Here is a 21,749-nt window from a genome sequence, read left to right as displayed (position 1 = left end):
TACATTTCCTTCCTTCCTTCTTTCTTCCCTTTTTCATTCTCCTTCCTCCTTCAATTACTCCCTTTCTCCTTACTTGACCCCTCCTCCCTTCCTTCTTTCTTTCCTTCCAACACATTTATGGTGCATCACAATAAGCCAGGTCATGTTCAAGCTTCATGGGACACAGGTCCATTAATCTATAACATTTGAGGGATGGTTCTTGACTCATCCCAGGGGTCCCAGCGCTTCAGAGATCAGAGTCCTGAGACTATATAAACTTTTAAAAGTTTAGAAATCTCATTTTTGTTCCCTACCCATTTCCATGATGGATACATATGAACCGTTATCTTCTAGAGAGGTGAATGTCTCTTAGCCTTTTCTATTCTCTGGACATAGTATTGCACACACAGATCTGAATTCTAGAGGTGTTACTTGGAATACTGAATCTAAAGCCTTTATGCTTGCATTAGAAATCTGATCAAAGGAAGAACATTATGAAGGACAGTATTGTGGGACTGGAGGATTTGATGGTGCTTAAATTTTGCACATTCCATTTTAGCCTTGGTGATGCCACATTTTCTAGTTAACGGTCAAGAGAGATGAGCACTTTACCAGCTTAGTAGTAATTTACACTGTCAGCTCATAAATAATACTACAGGTGTTGCTAATAAATTATATATTATCTGGAACAAAAAAGATCAACACAAAAGAAGCAACACAGAGAAATAGTGTCCTGAAATGTGACATTTTCTGTGGTCCTTACCACAGACCTATGAGGTTATTCACAAAAGATATGTAAATTGTCTGAGTTCATTTATCTCATAGGTAATCAGACTGCCATTCATAACCTCAAAATTTTAGAAATCTGGCTCCAGGTCTATTCTCATTCCGCTGTACTGTGGTGCCTCTTGTATTGATAGAATCCTCCCATTTGCTCCAGGCTGAGATATACATTTATGTAATTATGTATTTGTTTATTCAGTCATTTGATGTTTATTGAGTATCTATTATGTTTCAGGCATAGATTTATAAGAAATGCAAAAGTGCATGAGGCAACATGACGTAGTTAAATAAGTACTGGAATCAGGCAGACTTGGACTGAATTATTGTTACTATTGTGGAGACTCAAGCTAGTAGTGGCAATGCCATGCATACAACAAAATGAATACAATGTCAAAAGTAGCACATTTTTAGTACCATGTGAATATGACAGCAAATAAATGCTTAAAATCTGTTGAAAGGGGACCTTGCAGTGTGTGTGTGCATGTGTGTGTATGTGCATGTGTGTGTGTGCATGTGTGTATGTGTTTACATTTAGTTATTTTACATCTATATACATAAATTATCTAGTACAATCAGCCTAAGAAAGACACCCATGTCTTTTAAAGTCACTTGGAATTATCAAGTTATATAGACCATTTCTACAATTGTGGTATATTTAAAATAAAACTGCTGAAATATTTAATAACGTAGAATATTCCTGTTACAACAACATTTCTTTATTTAGCTTCACTTTCCAGAATGGAGTACACATTTTTAAAATGTGTCTAAGTGAGATGCAAATATTCCTAGCATATTAAACAGAGTCTATTGAACAGGGGTTATCCTCCCCTTTAAAGATATTAACCTCAGTGCTTTATATCCTGTCTGTCGATAACTGGAAGAGGAGGAAGAGGAATACACTCATTGGGAAACATTTTGCTGTTTTATCCCATTCCTGCCTCATTTGCCTTCCTGTGCAGTGTTTGCTTTTAACAAATCTAAGTGCTATACTGAGTGCGTTTTCCTATCAGAGGTTGCAAACTGGCAGCTGGAGGGCCTCAGATGGTCCACAGATGTATTTTGTTTGACTCATACAGTGTTGGCCTACACGATATTTATATTTTATTCTTAATTAGAACTGGGAGATTTCAATTCATATGTGGATAATTGACTTCTCTTGAAAGGAGTATCAGAAAATTTCATATCAGTGGATCTTTGTTCAAACTTTGTGATTATTGGCTGGGTTGAGGTCATTTTCCCTGTAGTTCACCACAGTCATCCCCACCATTCCCTCTCCTATCCTAACACTGAGACCAAATGTCAATTGCTGTTTAGCAGAGCACTTGTGCTATTGTTTTTATTATTTTTGAGTGAAAAGGAAAATTAAATATTTCTTATAGTTCTGCCTCTACTTCATACATGGCCAACACTGCATATTTATATTATCTGCCTTCCTCTAAAATTATATGATTTTAGGACCCTATTTCATTTGATAGTTAGCCCAGTATAGTGAAAAGAATCAAGCAGATTTAGAGTCTGACACATCTGGGTTCAAATCCAAGTTTGCCATTTACTGACTTTGTAATAGTATACAAATTAAGTCAAGTGACTTGCCGGGCCTTTAAAGTATCTAACAGAAAGTATTTAAAGCGTTTTTATACTTTTAAAGAAATTGAAAAGTACTTAAAGTAGTTATAGAAATCCAATCCATTTCAGAAGGGTTTTTGTGGGGAATAAATGAGACAGTATTTGTATGTTATCCTTGGTGCAGTGCAGACATTGCCTATACATTTGCTACCTCCATGCAGTGATGAGATGGACTTCTTTGTGGATGCATGTGGGTTTTGACATTTCTCAGTATCATAAGGAAGTATGAGTCCTACCCCTCCCTCTTTAGGCTGTAGCAGGGAATTAATAATCATCAGTAGGGACTCATCAAGAAGCACAACTACAAACACATTGCTACTGCTAAATTCCCTAGGAAACATGGAGGTTGCCTCTATGACATATAATCTATTCATTCTTTAATCTGTCATCTGATTGAGCAAATCATCTGAAAATCTAAACTCTGTAGTTATCTATGCCCCCTCCTTCTCAAATTTAATAAATAACTTGTATTTTGGCTTATTTCTTCCACCTACGTTGAAGAAAAATTTCTATGCAGCTACGGTGATACTTGCTGTAAATATATTATGAAAGATACTCTTTATTTCCTTACAATTTTTTATGTATAAGGAATGATTGGAAGAATTTATCTCTAACTGTATTTCACTTTTAGAAATATATGTTCTTCTATAGGTCAACTTTTTTTTTTTTTACGGTATGAAGTTAGTGAACAACATAATGAAACCTCCCATCCTCTGACCAGGAGGGCCTGAATGTTCTCCTCAGCTTGACTAAACTTCAGACGAGCCTCTTTCTGCCTCTAGGCCCCTGACCTCCCTTTTCTGGGAGCATTTACTTTAGAAAACTTGTAATTGTCAATTCTGTCTCTGCCCCTTTGAAATGTATGTAACTCTTCTCTCAGCCTTCTGTCACTTTTACAAGCCAGGAAATGTCTTTTTCAAGGACATGGGAACCATCTCTTTGAAATGTAACCACAGAATAAGATAGCACCTCTATCTCCCAGTCTCTGTAGGAGGTTAGGAGCCTAATTTCTGTGGGTGCCAATTAACAAACGCAGCTGGCCTAATCACAGAGAAAAACGTTTGCAAACTCAGGAATAACTCAATGTGCTCCACACATCTCATTGATCAACCTGCCCCTAATGTTCTACAGTACATTTCCTCCAGCTCATTCCAGCTCTTAACAACTCTCCCACCTTTTGTTTCAGCTGAGTTGAGTTCAGTTTCTCTCCTTTATTGCAATAATTTGAACAAATTCTTCCTTGCCTGTTTAACTTTGTCTGGTGTTATTTTTGCTTTGTTGCCTCATTGAACTGCTGCTTGATAACTCAGAGTCAAATATGAGGCCTGTTCCCAGGAAAATAAGTTTTGTACCGTTTTCTCAATTATATGTCAATAATCCTTTTTTGAGTGTCTTTTTTTCTTTGGATTTCCTTATGTAAACATTTCAATTTTAATTTTATCTTGTTTTATTGTGTTTATTTTCTAGACAACAAATTAAATATGTGTGGGAAGATGGAGGGAAGAAAGGTTGGTTTCTTTTTCTCATTTCCAGTTGTCACAATGGGATAGTGATGGCATTATGGGGTTATGCAGACATAGTGAGAGAGATTTTTAAGTGGGAAAAGTTACATAAATTTATGGATATGGTTAGTAATGTAAATGGTAACACAGACCACTCTCAGAAAGGAACAGCTTTCTGGAGTTCTGCAGAAATGTAAGCAGTTGTTGACAATCCGTCTTTCCCAGAGAGAAGGGTGTAGAAAGCTCCTTTGGACACTCATTCTTTCAATGTTTTTTGCTTTTGTTTTTAATCTTCCTGACATTTCTCTAACTCCTGACTGTTCCATGACAGTGGGCTTATGCGTGCTTACTCTTCAGGAAAAAATAATTGTTTCAAAAAACGCTTCACTTTCTTTACTGCAAGATTGGGTGAGGTGAAATTCATTTTCCTTGAAGCATCCCTTAGCGGATCCAGGATTCAGCCAGTCAGAAGTCCTTTCCTGCATTTTGTATTAGGAAAATACCCAGTGGAATGATGTCTGGCAGTAACCTGACACCTGATAAGTTCACATTCCCAGCAGTATTAGACTGAGTTCAATACTGAGAAATCAATGGATATTTTAAGCCTTGGCTTTATGAGTGGCTCCCCCATCCAAGGATATTGAAATGCACTAGATCTGAATTAAACGTATGGAAATATCTCAAAAGAAGAGGGTCCCTTAGGCAGAGAACTTTTCAGTTGTTCTGCTATTCCTTTCCTCCTTTTTAAAGAGTAGAATTTCCATTCAATTATGGCATACTTTCTTTTGAGATTAGATATGGCTTCCTTGTCATGACGGTATGCTAGGGCCATCACCCGTCACCACCGTTTGAGCTGAGTTGGAATGTGAGCTGAAATAATCTGGCAGCCCAGGATTTAGGTATGATGAACTGGAGATACATCCTATATCATGCATCACTTTTCTGGAAGGTCTCCTGTTACTGGTGCTGGTCAGTAACTTGATGACTCTAGTAAACCAGATTAGTAGGATGGAAAGGAGAGAAGCACCTAATTTAACAATGCGTTGCTTAAAGTTCCCAAAGTTTTAGCCACATAATGAACCCACAAAGATTGCCACAATCGCCACAGTAAAGGAACAGATCCTATTCTTGTGTGAACAGTCTCGTCCAGATGACCTTAGTGACTTGTTTGTATTTCAAGAATCCCCTTAGTTATAATCTAATGTCATCTAGATAAAATAATAGGATCAGTTGAACACTTATTGAGTAGAGAGTTTTATTTTTAAGAAGTTTTATTTATTTAGTCATAATTTATAACTACCAGGATTCACATCTCTTTACTAAAGCACTGAATTTGGGAGATGGGAAAAGATTAACCAGTGTAACATAAAGACCTAGGATAGGCCAGAACTTTCAAAATAATATGACTACTCATAACCAAGTTATTTTCTTAAAGATTTAGACATTGTTACCTCTCTAATAACAGCAGTGGGCTAGACAGGAAGAAGTATAATGTAATAGATAATACATTTGAAGCACATTTATTTTGAGAAGGTTATTGAAAGACATTCAAGGATTGTTAAGATCTCAAATATTAGTGTTTCATCAGAAAGTTATTATCTTATTTTAAAGTAATTTTAAAGTATTACTGAGTTCATTTTTTATTATGAGAACTGACCTTGTAGTCAGATGCCCTTGGTGTTATAAATCATTTAAAATAGAAAAAATATTTCCTTAATATAAATTCAGTTTACAAAGAAATGTATGCTGGAATCTTTTTTTTTTTTCATTAACCAGATGGGTATGTGTCACTTAGCATTTCTACTTTTTAGGTCTTCACTTGCAAAATGGGAATGATAGATATCTATTTGTATTTACGTGTCTCTCTCAAGTCAAAAAAACAATCAAATGCAAGCTACCTGTAACATGAATCTTTCTCTTCCCTGGGAATTGTGATAGAACTAGGGTCAGTGAAGAGTGGACCCAGGACTCAAATAATATTATCAGATCTCTCAGTCTCTCTCTGTCTCTGACTGTCTCTCTCTACCACTCAGCTTTGATCCCTTCCCGTGGTGAGGAGGATGGTCATCAGCAGCTCCAGATTCACATTCTCTCAGCCTCTTAACACTGAGGAGGGAGAGAATCTTTTGCAATAGCTACAGCAGGAAGTTTTGCAATAGACTCTGATTGGCCCAGCCTGGAACACGTCATCATCCCTGGTTACTGTCATTGGCCGGGCCTGGGCCACATGCTCACACTTGTGATAAAAGAGATGGGTTGCATCTGTTACCAGAAGAAGAATAAAAGAAGGAAAAAAGAAAGGTAGCCTAAAACAATTACTACCATAGTAATCTAAGGTAAAATGACCATATGTCTTAGTTTAAGCCTATTATCCTGGCATTTGTTTCAAATTTTTCGTATTTTAAGGAAGGATTATTACTATTTACCTTAAAATAAAACATGATAAATTTGGTCAGCTTCCATTTTTTGCAGAGTACTTCCAGCTTCTACTGTGATATCTTCTAGTACCGTGTGAAATGCGTGTGTTGTGAACAGGGAACTCATTTTAACATGTAGTTAAATATGAAAAACAAAAGAAAACTAAACTGAGATACGTGCCTCTCTCTTCCTGACCCTTTTCCGGATGTAATATAACCAACATCTCCTGTTTAGGACGGCATGTAGTACATTCTTGATGAAATGGAATGAATCCAGATACAAGTATCTAGAGTCAGCTAACTCCTGGCTTGGGGTGGTAGTAGGTGAAGTGTTTGATGCTGATGTGTCTGACTGACTGATTGCCCCCATAACAGCCTGTTGCCCTGTTGCACATGCTTGGCTTGAGAGATGCAGGAAGGCTGCCAATCGAGGGGGCGAGTGGTAAAGATGGGAAATGATAGATTTGGTACTCACGAAATATGTGCAGGAAATAGGGATCACGCTATCTTGCCATAGATAATAGTCTGAATACTATTGCTAGAGTGATTTTTATCATGTATTTTGTGGTATAAATCAACAGCTAATTATATTATTTTTGGTAACACTTTCATTTATAATTTTGCAATAATCTTTTCCTCAGTAATGAACTAATACAAATAAAAATGTGTTTTTGATGAAATATTAAGGCAGTGAATATTGCAATGTGCAACTTGTACAGCACCATGAATATTGAACATGCAACTTGCACAAAATATTTTTTACACTTATCATCCACCACAGAGATCATAGCGATGTTGCTGATCACATGAAATTCAGAAGAAGCAAACATGATGAGGAAGCATTAGTCCCGAGTTCATAAGTTAAAGACAACTGTGCCCAAAGAAGATTTAACCCCATAAGTCGTTTTTACATCATTATGAAAAACATGACTTTTCATTTTGAAAAAGAAACTATTCTAAATTAAATTTGGTAATTTACAATTCCAAGTTTCTTGTTCATGTATAATAAGTTGAGAGATATGTGTTAATGTATTTGCTACATCATTAGAATAATTGAGTTGTTTTGTAAACAACTAAATACTACCAGTTTTACATTACTGTCATTAAATGCTTCAAACCAAACATTAGTTAACTAAATTCTAATGATTCTATTTTCCATCCAATTCAAAGAAAAGTTATTTGAGTTTCATTCTGTTGAAGATGAAGCATCTGTTATTATTGCAAATACTATTGTGAATGCTTTAAAATTATTTGCTTTAACAGTGATAATAAGAATCCAGTTTTTTGTTTGAAGGAGTTATCTTGGTAAAAAATGTCCTAATAAATTAAGAATTCTATGGAGCAGAAATGTATTTTGAATTGGCTGAAGTGAACTCATAATTCATAATTGTCTCCAAACAAACTGTGATATACTACCAATCAAAACAGAAGCTATAGTTGTCAAAATTGACAAATATTATAACACTATGCATACACACAGAGTAACTGAACTACACATTTTTTGAAGCAAAGATGATGTTGAATACAAAATAATGTGTCTTCACAAAGGCATGTACTTTATTTGCTGCCTATCATCAGTAAGATTTTAGAAATATTTGACTATTAGAAGAACTTCTAAGCAGAACCTAGAAGAAAATAGAACATCAGTGTCCTGCGATGGTGTTGGACATTTTAAGAAGTCTTTAAATCTGGTTTGGATGTTGGTCAAAATCAGTTGGAGATCTGTAATTGAAGTATTCAATGAATCAGTTGCTGTGTAATTTTTAAAAACAAAACTTGCAAGCAAAACAACATTGAAATTCACCCCTAAAATATCTAGATAAATACCCCTAAAATAAAGGCAGAAATAAAATACCCCTAAAATAAAGGCAGAAACTAAAAAGAAATTGATGATAACTGAAATCATGTATAAGATTTATTTTTTGAAATTTTATAATTGCACTTTAGATATCTTGATCTGTGGAAAGTATCTTTAATGGAACTCCTATTTTTAATTGGATACATTTATATTCTGCATCATTATGGAGCAAAATTGAAGTAGCCTATGATTTTGCAGATCTAATTTTGAACATAGTTTATTTCATGAGTTTATGTTGTAAAATGTATTTGTCAAAGAAAGTTGCTCTTAATGGAGGCAAAATAATATTAACTGAATATTTTGCAGGTAAAATATTTATATATTTTAATATAAAAGTTGAATTTAGAATACTTTCCATTGAGCATTTTGGTTCTCTGTGGACAGATGCTTCAGCACTTACAAAGAGAGGAGTTGTGGCTGCTCACATTTTCCTTCAAGAGAAACTGCCAGAATGAGTGTAGTGGGCATCTGGTGTGCCATTCATGCTGAAGTATATTCCCTCTGAGATCAACCCAGCTGTGATGGATTGAATGTTGCCCCCTAAATATACTGCAGCCCTAACCCCCAATGTGCCTGTATTTCAAGACAGTGCCTATAAGGAGGTAATTAAGGTTAAAGAGGTTATAAGGGTAGGCCCTGATCCAATAGGATTAGCGTCCTTATATGAAGAGACACCAGAGAGCTTGCTCTCTCTTTCTCCCTCTGCCATGTGAGGACACAGTGAGATAGCAGCTGTCTGCAAGTCAGGAAGAGAGCTCTTACCAAGACTCAAATTGGCTGGTACCTTGATCCTGGACTTCCCAGCCTCCAGAACTCTGAGAAATAAATTTCTGTTGTTTAAACTACCCAGTCTGGTATTACCACATAGCACCCTGAGCAGACTAAGACACTGGCCAATAGCTGAGCCTCGTGGGGATACTAGAGCTGGAACTTTCTACCCCGATGCCTGATTCCTCTCGTGGGCAGTCTGTGTTTGGAGACTCCCCAGCAACCTGGCCTAGACTTCCTTAGAGCTGTCCTCTTTCTACACTATCTTCCTTCCTTCAACCTCTCCTTTCACATGTATCAGACCTGCATCATGGTCTGGAGACTCTCCCTGCCTACTCCTCGTCCTCCTCTCCTTTCTCCTCCATAAATCTCTTGCACATATGAATCTGTCTTGGCATCTTCTTCCGACACAAAAGTTAACTGAAAGTGATGACAATTTCAATATTTTTAATCATAAATTTCAAGTTTGAATTAAACTCCAGGCAATTTTATGAAAACAAAAAAGAATATTGAGATCATATTGAAAAAATACATTCTACTAAAAAATACAATATTAGAGAGATAAATCTAAGAAACTTATTAAAGTGTGTGATTATATACTAATAATTATCTGTTCTGTTTTATTTTAATGTATAAGATATTAATATACAGTTTATTTTAATTTTTTATATTCACTGACATATTTTAATTTTTAGAAATAACTATATTTCTGAAAATAATTTTTAAGCAGAAGTATTACATAAGTCCACCAAAATAATGCAATACATTTTCAGTCAAAAAATAAGTGTTTCAAAAAGAATATAATTTTAACTATTTTAGCACTCTGTTTGCTTTAGGACTCAAAAGTGTCCTGGTTTAACAATAAATAATGTAATCACACTACCTGTGGGGTACTAATCATGATCACATTGACCAAATATGTAAAAGAGCTATAAAAATTTTAAAGTGATGTATCAGGATAAATTAGGTTATTCTGTGGCAACAAATAACCCTAATAGTCTAGTGGCTTTAAACAACAAGCTGTGGGCTGTGTTCTAATTCAAAAATAATTTCGTCCTATCCTTTAATTCTTCCTCAATTCTGTTTTTCCCTTACATTCTCCAAGTATAAATCGAGCATCTAGTCTATTCATTGCCTGATACCCTGAGCTGTAGAGCTACAGAATCAGCAATCTGCAATGAACTTCTGACAACAAATCTCCAAAGAATAAACACATAAAAAGAATGCTAAGGCAGTATTTAACTAAGTACCAAGTGATGTTAGAGACAAATAGTTATATGTTTATTCAAAAAATATTTATTCACAAGCTACTATATGCCAGACATTGTTCTGGCACTAGCATAGAGAAGAAGAAAAACAAGAAAAAAAATTCTTTTCTCATGGAGCTTACATTTTAGTTGGGAGAGCTCAATAATAAACAAGTAAAACTTTTTTATTTTTCCAATCTAATAATTGCTATATGTCCAGGAAAGCTTCACTTAAAGGTGACATTTGAGCACGAACTTTATGGAGATAAGGGACCAAGTCATATATGTATCTGGATGAAAATTCAAGGCAGAGTTAAGAGCTATATTTAAAATATAGAACTAACAGGGTTTGCTTATGGTTGAGGTTGTCGAAAAGTAAAGTTCCCATTTACGGATATAGAGAGAGACTGTGGGAAGAGCAAGTTTGGGCGTAGGTGAGGAGAATAGGAATTTGGACATCTAAGGACTGACGTTGGTAATTGGATTTATGTACTTAGAGTTCAGGGATAAGGCTTGGGCTCTAGATATGAGTGTTGAAGTTATTAGCATATAGATAATATTTAAACTCAAGGGGTCAGATGAGATCACCTAAAGAGTAAATGTAGAAAAGGTATATAAGTATTTTCTGAGTGGGCCCAAGTTCATATTAACATATAGTGGTTGGGGCAATTAGGAAATACCAGCGAAAGATGCTGAGAAGGGAAGAGCATGAGAAAGAAGGAAAACCTAAAAAGAATGATGTTCAAGAAGCCAAGGGTATGTTCCAAGGAGGAGTAATAAACTTTGTCAAACACTACTGATGGGTGAAGTGGGATGATGACTGAAAATTTACCATTGGAATTAGCAACTTAGAGCCATTGTTGACCTTGGTAGGTACAGTTTTAGTGGAATATTGGGGGCAACATTTCTATATGCAAGGATTCAAGATAAAATGGGTGGAGAAAAATTAAAAACAGTAACTACATACAAGCTTTGACAGGAACATAGAAAGGAATCAGTAGCTGGAGGAAGGTAGTGGGTGAAGAGTACTTTTACTTTAAGATGGGAAAAAGAAAAGCATGTTTGCTTCTGAGGCGGGCTCAGTGGAGAGGGAGAAATGGAAAGAGATGGTGAGAAACAGATGGGGCAGAGGCTGTAGAAGTAGGAACCTGTGCGGCAGGAAGGGTAGAAAACCTGCATCATCTCCAAGGAACTGAGATATTTTGATTTCTTAAACATGCAAGAAGGTTCTCAAAAGAATATTTTTCTTGCTTTGATTTAAACTCATTTCCTCTTGCATTTATATATGGAGGCAGGGAGAGCCACTGGTCAAATCCTCACCATAAAAAATCCTGATCACAAATGGAGATCGGTATCTTCTTTTGCCTTTTTTCCCTTCTTCACTTCTCAGCCTTTTATTAAATCGAAGGGCTGATCTTACCTGTCTTCATTTCTTCGCTCCTAAGTGGAAAACTTCATAATGAGGTTTAATATATAACCTAAGAAGGGATATACAAGTGATTCATTCTGTATTTATTATTTTTATATTCTTGCTCTATCTTCATAATCTTAAATATTTGAGTGTATATTTTAGATGTTGCTTTTTTATGCATGCTTTTATGTCTAATATAATAGATTAGAAAGAGACATAAATTTACAATATCTGTGTTTGTGCTCTTCTGCTCCCACTTTTAGTTGTATGAACTTCAGCAAGTACTTAGTCACACTAAACCACAGTTTCTTCCAGTGTATAATGGGCATAACATTTCTTGATTAACTATGTTAATGAAAAGATTTAATTAATTCCAAAACAAATATTCACTTAAGGAATTTTTTCCTGGTATATTTATATATGTGAAATTGAATTCTAAAAATGTCCTTATCATTGATGAGGTCACAGTTACTGGAGAGATTGTCTCCCACATTATCATTATCATGATTATTGTAAAGTAATAACTTAATATGTTCAAATCCTGAAGGCTGGAGTCCAGTACAATCATGCCTCTGAGTTATTCTTTGGTATTCAAAATATCATGATGGACTGAGGTTTATAATAACCTATATGAAACTAAATGTAGACTCTACATAAGGAAATAATCATAGTTTTGTTTTTCATAGAGGTCGTTGTGATTTTCTCCCCAACATTTGTTCTTAGGAATTATGGCTGGGATTGAGTTGAGCCCCAGTTTAGAGTAGATTTTTAATTTTCATAAATTTATCATGGGTAATTCCATCCCCAATGAGGCACTCCCATGGTGTTTCCTCAAGGACAGGTATCAGTTGATGGTGAGTATAATCAGTTTAACTTCATTATATTTGATGGGGAGAACATTGCGGTGGTGCATCTCGTGCCTGAAAATGCACAGTAATTTTGCTATAATGGCAGAAGTACACTTGACAATGAGTTCTGTAGTTAGAATAGGGCAGGGCAAAGAGAATTTCAGTGGAAAAGAGCAGAAGCCATAAATAAACAATTCTTGAAACTAACTCTACTTCTGGACCTTTCAGAAATATAGATAAACCAATATAATTAAGCAGTTTGAGGGGTGTGTTCCATAACTTGCAACAAAAAGCATCCTAGTTGATTCAGTTTAGCAATCAACAATGAAGGAAAAGCTGACTCTCTTTCCCCGGCATCATTTTCTTTGAATATAGCCACTTTCAAACTTCCAAACAAAACTGTAGTCCCTATTTGCTTCACAACATATCTAAAAATTTTCTCTGAAAATATACCAGCTATGCATTTTCATTATGAGACAATTTTCATGCAAGTAGAGGAAACTAGTTCATATTAAGTTAAAATCTTGCATTAAGAGGACTTATTGTATAAGACTTTTTATCATAGAATGGACCGTGTATGTTTACAGCGTATAGTCAGCTACAGATTAAATGACAGAAAATTAGAAATCAGGAGCATGACTTTAAAAACTCATATTTTATCTTCTGTTTATGATAATTTACAAAAGACCACTGAAAATTGCTTTTCTTTTTTAATACTTTTTTTTTTTTTTTTGAGGAAGATCAGCCCTGAGCTAACATCTGTGCTAATCCTCCTCTTTTTGCTGAGGAAGACCGGCTCTGAGCTAACATCTATTGCCAATCCTCCTCCTTTTTTTCCCCCAAAGCCCCAGTAGATAGTTATGTCATAGTTGCACATCCTGCTAGTTGCTGTATGTGGGACGCGGCCTTAGCATGGCTGGAGAAGCGGTGCGTTGGTGCACGCCTGGGATCCGAACCCGGGCCGCCAGCAGCGGAGCGCATGCACTTAACCGCTAAGCCATGGGGCTGGCCCCTAAAAATTGTTTTTCTATTGTGGTCTGATAAAGCATAATTATTTACTCAGCCCCACCATACAAGGACCTATGCTAAATAATCTCCAGGATTCAAAAGAAGAGATTGTGGAGATGTCTTCTCCTAAGTTACCTAAAATCTAGTTAAAGAGGTAAGACACTTGTGAAACACAAGTGAGAAACCAAAGACTACATCTTATTAGCTGCTGAATTATGCCTTAACCTCTAATTCAGAGCAGTAAAATATCAGTAAAGACTGAAGAAATCAGAGAAACACCCACCCCTCCCGATTTTTATTCAGTTGTAGCCAATGATGTTTTCAAATGAAAGTATTAGATAGTATGACATTCAGTATCTTAAGGATTGAAGACCTTCATGATCTGTAGCTAAGATTCGCACTCTTAAAACAAGTGTTTTTGTAGTTGTACTTATAATTGCATTTAGAAGTTTCTTTCGTTAATTGATTATTCTGTGTGTGTATTTTATAGACTGTGGATAATCTACCACATATTCCTAGACAGTATTATAGTGTTAAATAAAATGATGAACCACCAATTGAGATTTAATGTTGTAAGAAAGTCATTTTTTTCACGGGTAAATTGGCTTCTAGAAGGGCCTGTTGTTGGAGTGGAAAGAGTTGAAAACTTGAAATCAAAAAACTTTGGATTGTTTCCCACCTCTCTAATTTAGTAGTTTTGTGGACTTGGGGACTTGGTCAGATTTTTCTTTGAGTTTTAGTTTTCTCATATGTAAATTGGGGATAGTAGTAACATCCATAGCACAGAATTTTGGTGGTAATTGTGTTTAAAATATAGACTATGAAAGTACTTGTAAGCTGCATGTATTTATATGAATATTAGTTACTATTGCTGTTTGTCCTAGGAAGTTTCTAGGTTTTTATTTTAATAGCCGGGGTGAAAACTTACAAAACTACTTTCTGCTGAAAGATAGAATCGGAAACTATGAGAAACCTGGTTATTGAAACTATGAGAAACATGGTTATTGATGACTAACTTTTGTCTAAACTTTTAACCACCCAGTAGAATACCTCAGCCAAATCTGTAACAAAAAAGTTTTTTTAAATACTATAAAGAAAATAAGTTCCTTGGTCTTCCAGTATAAGGGAAAATCTCCACACAAAGCTGCTTCTAAAATATCAGCAAATGTTGAAAGTTCAACTGGTTGGAGCTCTGAGGATTATATGCAGGAAAAACTTCACAAATAACAAAAGGAACCAAGTCTAACTCTATACGGAAGAGCACAGTACAAGCTGTGAACTTCTCATTTCCAATTTTTATAGTCACTTTTGTTTAGTGCTTTCAAGCACTGCATCCCAATTCCTAGAAATATCAGAAAAGATGATGTAAGAACAAAACGGGAGCAGAGCCCCTGATCAGACATCTCCTTCTCAAACGGAATAATTTTGATACGTGTGCGATTTTGAAAACTGGATTTATAAAGAGGAACTAAAAGCCATATTCTTTCTATAAAGTCAATTTTTGTAAAAGCAGAATTTGAAGCATTAATTAAACAGCTAAACTAAAGTTTGAAATCCTAATAACATGAAGCAACCAAGTTCAAGAATAGTATACCTCTGTTTAAAGAGGTGTAGAAAATTACATGTGTCTCACCTACACTCTCTGCTTATTGTTGTTAATCTAAATCTAAGAATCAAATAATGCTCTTACAAAATCATGATGCATGATAATTTTAGTCTCCTGTTATTTTCACACAAACTATTCTCATATCCTTATGTAGAAGAAAAACAGAAGGCAGAGTGGAGATGATAGCAGATTTCTTTTTATTATTCACACATCATGAACTATTGCTCTTTTTATAATAAAATATATTTGTAAAGGGAAATAGATTTTCTTTGAAAATAAGATATTTACTGTAATATTTCACTTAAATTGCAAGGAAAAGTGAATGATGGACAATTCACTGAGAACTATTCTGGGGACTTTAAATGACTAGTTTACCTGTCGTATTATTGTCTAATTCATTCTCCATTGACTTATATTAGTCTTTTTTTTAACATTGCTCGTATGCGCAAACAGGATGGGCTTATCATGGTGTTGAAGGATCATGTAATTCTGGGTTACACTGAAATATGTTAAAGTTAGTACACAAAGAAAGATTCCAGATACATTTCTATCACAGTAGCAGGAACGAAAGCACGCACGTCCTTTTTCTGTGAAGAGAATATCTTTTGGTCCTGTTTTCATCGTGCTAACGTGGCACAGGGTCCACGTGTCAATATTGATCAGAATCTTCCAAGTAGAGACATATTTCCTTGAAGAAAGGTAGCATTACTAAGATAGATTTTCGATCTAAGGTTAAACTGAAATTTTCTAAATATGCAATGTTTCTTGCAGCTTCCTAATTAATCATCGGTGCTTAGGATGTTTATTACTGAAATTGAATTTGAGTGTAGAGAAAGATGAGTGGAGTATTCCACAAACATTGTTAGAGTACAGAACGAGAAGACTGTCACAGCTACCACCCCATTTCACTGACTACTGGAGAGATGGGGAAATGCAGTCATTTTCTTGGTAAGGAAACTTCTACCCCTGTAATAGACACATACATCTGATACTTGTATTCAACATCCATGCTATAATTGTTCATTGAGGATCTTCTATGTGTCTATTACTTTGCTAAACTATGTAGACAATGCAAAATAAGAATAAGGGGTGGAGGAGACAAGGAAAGACAAGGAAATCATCACGCTGCCATTGTGCATAATGAGATAAAGTCGGTCTTTCATTCTTACGAAGAAAGACTTTCATGACTGTTATAGCCTAGTATGCCTGTAGCTCTCCCAAACTGCACAGTTTAGCATTTGTACTGCTTATATTGTTTGCCATATTTTCACTTTGCAGCATTGTCACCCCATGATGCAAATGCCTTAAAAATCGCATCTTCATTCTTCTCTAAACCCCATTATACTTAGCACAGTGCTGAGCGCAAAGCATGCCCTCAGCTAGTTGTTCTTTGATAGGTTAAATGTGGTATGTGTCAACCCAACCCGCCATCACTGTAAATACAGTAAACAAAAATAAGTCTATATCCGTTGCGGCTTACAGAATATATATAGAAATAGGTCTTCTAGCATAGTTCTTTTCAACAGATATCATACAGATGCTTCAGTCCAGAAGCCTTTACCAGCCTTTGACCAAGTCTTAGACTGGCACAGAACACAGTTGAGTTATACAGGGATCAAAGAATAAATAGGACTGGAACATTAGAACAAAGACTTTCTTATGTTGACTCATATCAGGCAAATTTCAGTAAAAATCGACTTGCTTAAACTCTTTTAAAATCAATATCTTCATTTACTGCTTAGGCTTTGCTCATCAATCTTATGATTAATTCTAAGCCATAAAATAAAAAAGAACAAAATAATTCTAGTGCCAAGAAGGTAAACACATACCATAAAAATTCTTCACTGAGCTGCTATTAGCTTCTGATCATAGTTTGGACAATTCACCAATGATAATTATTTATAAAGCAAATTTCACAGATCATTTTAAAAAATACGATACGGAACTTTCAGCCAGTTTACTGAAAATTAGAATTCTTTTATTCAACAAATATATTTTGAAGGACTACTGTATGCCACATGCTTAAGCAAACAAAGAAATCTAGTTTGCTAACAGAGAGGAGGAGTAAAAGTCGTTGCTGCAGCACCCCTGTTACACCAACTTGAAGTTTTCTTGACACTGGAAAGTGTTTGAGACTTCAGAGAGTGCTGCTCTGTATCTCTCTGGACCTGTGCTTGAATAATTTGCTTTCATTTCTGTTTGCCATAGATTTATACCTGAAAGAGGTGGTATGATTATTAAGTTGTTTTGGCAGCATTCAATGTAAAGTATTTTCCAATAACTTGAGGGAACACATTCAAGTTGGTCATCTAAAATGCAACAGAATTCCCTCTCACTTAATCATGTATGGTAAACATTGGTCTCAGCTTATTGAATAGCTTGCTCCACTCTATTGGAGGATGCTTCTGCAGTGGGAAATATAGATGATATAAAATTCTGGGCATGGAGATTGTAAAAAAATTGTCATAGATAGAGTGGCCTCAGTGACTCTTTTGAGAGGCAATTATGGTGAGAAAAACAAAAACAAAACAATCAAATAAAAACAAAAACAGATTCATCCCTCCAAAAAGCCAGGGGTACAGCTTTGGACATAATGGAGGCAGTGACTAGAGTGAGTATAAGCGTCATGGGATTTAAGTAGTTAAGTTTTATTAGAAGTGTTAGAAAGTCATGTGACAATATGATTTGAGGGATGGAAATGAGAGAGAGCCACGGTAATGAAAGTCTAATAAAAGAAATGTAGAATTTGGTAAATGTGTGATTGGCTTCTCAGTATTCACCCTTCTCCCTCCTTATTGATTAGCGACCTGAGAAGCAGTTGGAGGGATTGATCCAAGACAATAGACCAAGCAAGTTTCTTTCATCTCCTTGACAGTCATTGTTTCAGGAACTCTAGTCCAAGCCAATGAAAGAATCACATTCCTGGGATGCCAGGGATTGATTTTGGAAGGGGCATGCTATCCCAATCAAACAATGAAATGTGGGGAGATATTTGCTTGGGAATTCTGGGAAAAATTTCCTCTTTCTTAAGTATTAGCCACAAGAAAAGTCTCTATTCCTCTGGACATGAATTTGCCATGCGCAAGACCTGTCATTTTTATCACTGTCTTTTCCTATCTTCTAGATGAAGCTACACAAGAAGGAGGGTAAAGCCAAGAGAACTGCCAGCAAAGGAAGCCAGAGCTGTTGGATCGAGTCATCTCTGAGGCCTGCTCTAACCTGTACTCCCAGGGTTTCCTTAATGCTTAAGAATAGCGGAGGAGAATTTTTCCATTATTTTCAGCTGGAAACATCTTAACTGATATACAGTATATATAAAGAAAATCTTGCCTATTTTCCCTGAAGCTTAATGCTAGTACTCAAAGGCTAAAGAGTCAAATGACTTAGCCTAGATTATATTATTCACAACAATCCTAATTTAAGAAAACATTTTATTTAAACTGGAATAAAATTATTTTCTTTCAGAGTAGTGCAGTCTCTTTGGAACTGTCATCAGCCCACTCTTTATTTCCTCTTTGTTACCTAGAGCAGTGCTTTTCAAATTTTGAAACACATACAAACCTACTAAGGAGGAACTTGAGATTCTGCATTTCCAACAAGCTCCGGGGTTGTTGATGCGGTCGGTCCATACCACACTTTGAGTAACAAGGACTAAGTGGACTTCAGACTTCTCCTGATAGAAAAGTCAACAAAAACGAGTTGGTAAAAAATTACCAGACTCTGTGATCATGTATTGTACTATATTCAAAAAGACCCAATAAATATATCTACGTAGAATTCAATTCTAAACAGATTTCTATATTACACATTCATCACCACCTCACATATACATGAACAAAAATCTCATCTCACAAATTTCTAATGCATTATGGGAAGGATAGAGTGCTGGAGGGGAAACTTCTTGATTAAATTTTCTTTTCCCACTTAATTCAATTTTACTGAAATAAATTGACTATGCAAAAATGAGAAAAACCATTGATACATAAATTGGGCAAAATAAACAATCTCAAGATACCTACACAGATTTATGTGAAGAAGCAATGTGCATAATATGATTTCCCAAATACTTAGTCTATTTTTATTGGATAGCTTTAACTGGACCCTCATCCAAATGCTTTCATTGCCCTAATTAGTTGTCAACATATTCTAGATTCTCTTTAATTATTTGTGGTGTTCTTTTTTATTTCTCAAGCAAAAATAGTACTTTCTATTGTGTGCTAAAGTGAAATAACTATTAAAACAGAGAAATTTTATAAAGATGCAAATTTTGTGATATGTTCCAAATGAATATTCTACAATGGTTTTTTCTCTATATTTGAAGGATGTGGCATGTAATGAATCCCAGATCATTATACTGTAACTGCACTTGGGGAAATGCAAGAGAGGAATGCTTTTCTTTTTGGTGCCTTCAGCCATTTGTGCAAATGTACAATACACAGGTACATTACAAACATTAATATCAAAATACTTTATTGATTATTTACTTATATTAGTTGGGGTAATTAGCGACTATAACACCTTAAGCAAATGTATCTAAATACAATAGAAATGGATTCTCACTTGCATTCCCCAGTGAAGGTCCTTCTGGCAGAAGCGTAGCTCACCTACAGGTTGTGTTTCTGGGATTCAGGCTTTTTCCATCTTTTGGTTTCTCCTTCCTCCAAGGCCTTGGAATTCTTTGTATTCAGCTAGTGAAAGGCAAAACTGAGAGTAGAATATACCGAGTTTTAAAAGCCCTGGCCTAGAAGTGATATATCACTTCTGCTAAAATTTCACTGTTGAGAACTAGTCACACACATTATTAGAGAGCTGGGAAATGTAGTCCACAGGTGGGCAGCTGTCTCCCAGCAACAACTCAACAATATGGAAGGAGAAGCACAAATTTTGGTAGACAGCCATCTCTGCTATAGTATTATTTGTACCTTATCTGTGCACTGGACCAGGTTAGTCACCAGAAAAGTGAGTGAGACACTGAGCCTTACTACCTAATGAACAAACAAGAATGCAAATTAAAAAAATGTAGTACAGTGTGGTAAGTACTAGGAGTTGAGAACACTAGAAAACAATGTTTAATCAGAAAATTTGATTTTTGTGTAGTTTATTTGGGTGACATTAGAAGAGAAACTGCGTAGATTTAGAAGAGAGAAGACTCAGGAGAAAATTGCAATTGTTTATGTAAGTCTTGACAAGAGGTTAAAGTTAGATACTGACAATATGAAGAGAAAGAAGATTCAAGAGACATTTATTCAGCAAAATTAAAAAGATCGTGTACAATAAAAGAATATGTTCAATATGGCATGATATAGTGGTTACCTTGAGAAACTAGATGGATGATGACATTGATCTTATAGGAAATTAAGGTGTCAGAATCGATTTTGAGTGGATGATTCTTAATCAGTTCATTTAGAAATACCCAGTAAAGATGTATGAAAGGTAGCTATGCTTTGGTTCTTGTAGTTTGGGAGAGTGATCAGAGATTGAAATAGAGAGGATTCAACAGCATAAAAATGGTAGCCCAAGCCAAGAAGGTAGCTGAAATTGTAAGGAAGAGCCTGCATAATTAGAAGACATAACAACTAAGGACAAAAACCAAAATTTAGGCACAAATGTAAATGAAATAGAATCAGAAAGAAATTAGATTCACCACCAGATTTTTGCTCATTAAAAGAAGATAGATCAAGTAACTCAGTCTTTAGTGAACTAAGTATAGTTGAATGAATTTTCCATGATTCTTAGTATTTGGTGGGTCATAGACATTGTGATGGATAATTTATGTGTCAACTTGACTGAGCCAAGGGATGCCCAGACAGCTGGTAAAACATTATTCCTGGGTGTGTCTGTGAGGGTGTTTCTGGAAGAGATTAGCCTTTGAAATGGTGGACTAAGTACAGCAATATTAGTGGATGTTATCTCATCTGTTTAAGGCTTGAACAGAACAAAAAGGCAGAGAAAGGTTGAATTCTTTCTCTCAGCCTGACTATTTGAGCTAGGACATTGGTCTTCTCCTGTCCTTGGACTGGGGCCATCAGCCCTCTACTTCTCAGGCCTTTGGACTTGAACTGAACTACACCATCAAATTTCCTGGGTCTCTATCTTGCAGATGGCAGATTGTGGGACCTCTCAGTCTCCATAATCCCATGAGCCAATTCCTCATATAGAAATTTCATATTACTTCTATTGGTTCTATTTCTCTGGAGAACCCTGACTAATAAAGACATATTTAATAATCAATAAAAGTTTTATTTCTTCTCCTAAAATATGCACTTATGCATATGCACATGATTCATTCCTACCAATTTTAGGATTTCACAGACTCCTGGAAACCCGTACATGACACATGAATTTCAGGTTAAGAATTCTAGCACTGTACTCAGTACGTAGCCCTCTAATACCTAGAAGGCTTAAACTATAAAATAATAAGTTTAAATGACTTTGGTGACTTGCTTCTTTTAAGGCAAGGAAAGTCCTTAATATGTTTGTATCAAGTTGAAAAATTTAAAGGAGATACTATTAACTCATTGCATTGATACAAAAGCTTTCCATCAGAAAATTCAAGGACATAATGGAATTCAGATTTTTAAATTTAACTCATTTTAAGTTTCTCTTTTGTAGGAAATCCCTGAAATATTATAAGGTAAAAATACATTTTACATTGGTGTTTTAGAACTAGACATGGTATCTGCTACTTCTTTTAGA

The 21,749-nt window shown here is 35.5% G+C and overlaps 1 long non-coding RNA gene across 1 annotated transcript in view; it reads left to right on the top strand.

The window, feature by feature from the left end:
- LOC147916422 (uncharacterized) overlaps positions 1-18,819 on the top strand; it is a 43,972-nt gene extending 25,153 nt beyond the window's left edge. Inside the window, exon 3 of the long non-coding RNA XR_015552985.1 lies at positions 18,178-18,819. This is a non-coding gene — a long non-coding RNA (uncharacterized LOC147916422). The remainder of the gene's footprint in view (positions 1-18,177) is intronic.
- The last annotated feature ends 2,930 nt before the right edge of the window (positions 18,820-21,749 follow it).

This window comes from Ceratotherium simum, chromosome 8, assembly GCF_057802395.1.
Source record: "Ceratotherium simum simum isolate JZ-2026a chromosome 8, ASM5780239v1, whole genome shotgun sequence".
Classification (NCBI taxonomy): Eukaryota; Metazoa; Chordata; class Mammalia; order Perissodactyla; family Rhinocerotidae; genus Ceratotherium; species Ceratotherium simum.
This window is presented reverse-complemented; position numbering and strand designations above follow the sequence as displayed.